The sequence below is a fragment of the Nicotiana tabacum genome, unplaced genomic scaffold (genome assembly GCF_000715075.1).
Source record: "Nicotiana tabacum cultivar K326 unplaced genomic scaffold, ASM71507v2 Un00280, whole genome shotgun sequence".
NCBI classification, from domain to species: domain Eukaryota; kingdom Viridiplantae; phylum Streptophyta; class Magnoliopsida; order Solanales; family Solanaceae; genus Nicotiana; species Nicotiana tabacum.
The window spans coordinates 56,785-58,812 of record NW_027438517.1 but is presented as its reverse complement, the minus strand read 5'-3'; positions in this window follow the sequence as shown (position 1 = coordinate 58,812).

Sequence of the window (2,028 nt, the reverse complement as noted above, 5' to 3'; positions counted from 1 at the left end):
ATGGGAGAAGCAGTAAATAGGGGATCCGGGATATTACTCTCAAAATGACCTACCGGGTCGTTACATCATCGTACCGTTCATGAATGATTGAACGTTTGAGCTAGTGGGTTGTGGTGAACTTTATGTTGTTGATCAAAACATCGTTGCCGCCCCGATGATCATTTAAATGGTGTGAGTCAGTGAGGGTGGTTTTGGCAGTCCCTGGTGTTGTTCACATCCTCGGGCAAAGTTGGTCCTCCCTCTGTCACTCAACAATTCTTTGAGGTGTCCTTGATAAAGCATGTTCACTACCTCCTGTCTTAGGGCGATGCAGTCCTCAGTTTTGTGACCTCGCTGTTGGTGGAACTCGCAGAGGGCGTTTGATTTTCTAGTGCTTGGATCTGACCTCATCGTTTGTGGCCACTTTACTTTTGTTCCGAGCTTCTTCAATGCATAGACTATTTCTGAGGGTGACACACAAAAATTGTGAGCAGATAGTAAATGTGGTATACCTCTCTCGTTCTGGTGAGTCCCTATCCTTGGCCTAGATGGGCCCTCTTCATGGCGGGAGGGGGTCATGATGGCGCTTATGACATGTGGTTGATGCCTTTCTCAATTGGATCGTGTAGCTGCAAGATCTCTCCTGGCATCATTTCTTTGATCCTTCCTGGTTTTGGCTTTTATCGAGGTCAATCGATGGGTTGGCCCATTCATGTCGTCTTCGTCGGCACGGGCCTCGGCACAATAGGAGTTGTGTATTTCATCTCAAGTGGTTGGAGGATATTTCATAAGCTGACTTAATAGTTTTCTGGTCGCCCTTGAGCCATTCATGTTCAGCCCATTCTGGAAAGCTGTTACAGCCATTCCTTCTGATACATTCGGTAAGGTCATCCTTACTCTGTTGAATCGAGCGAGGAAGTCCCTCAATCCCTCTCCAGGTGATTGTTTGATAGCAAATATATCATTCACTCTTGCCTCCGCCTTTTTAGCCTTAGCATGTGACGTTACGAACTTGTCGGCCATCTCTTTGAATGTTTCAATGGAGCGCGCGGGCAGCTGTGAATACCAAGTTAATGCTCCTCCGGTAAGGGTCTCGCCGAACTTTTTCAACAAGATAGAGGAGACTTGTTCTTTGGCTAGATCATTTCCCTTTACCGCGGTGACATAGTGAGTTACATGATCTTCGGGGTTGGTCGTACCGTCATAAATTTCCAGATAAGGCGGCATCTTGAAGGTCTTGGGTATGGCATGTGGGGCGGCTTCATTACTGTAGGGTTGCTCAACAAACCGACCATCGTCTCTTTTTGGCAAGAGTTTTGGGGCACCCGGTATTTTATCGACTCTTTCTTGGTGTTCTCTCATTTGATCCCGAAGCATTTTGTTTTCATTTTCCATTTCTTCCATTTTCCTCAGAATGGCCGTGAGGGTATCATTACCTGCATTATTAATATTGTGAGTGATACCTGTTAGTGGAGGGGAGGGTCATGCTGCTTGGCCGTTGCTAGTGCAATGCAAGTCCTTGCATTTTCTCTAACTGCCTCCTGAGTGGGCTTGTCGAGGATGCCGGTCAGCGTATTTGTCAGCCAAGCCTTGAGTAGCTTCTTCACCGCTGGTGGCACCTCTTCCGCTGTGGACGTGGAAGCTCCTTTACCGCAGGATGTTGTGATACTAGCGTGAGGTAGAGGCGACCCACTTCTCCGAGGAGAGGTGTTAGGCGTTATGTCTTCGCCTTCTATTTCGGAGACCTCATTGATGGTGTTTAAGAGGTTGGTAGTGAGATCGGCTACTGCCTTCATTCTTTCTTCTCCATTACCTGCCATGCCAGATCCGTGTGTACAAGGAAGTAGGAGCTCTTTTTTTTTGTGTGAACTGTGCCAGTTATAGATCTAGAAGAAACTAAAAACTTAACTAGATAATCCCCACAGACGGCGCCAAATCGTTTGACAAAAAAATATAGACTTTTGATTAAACTGATTAATTTTGTATGACGAAGGGCTAAACCTAGTTAATGATAATAACTTCAGATCTATAATCAATTATCACAAATAA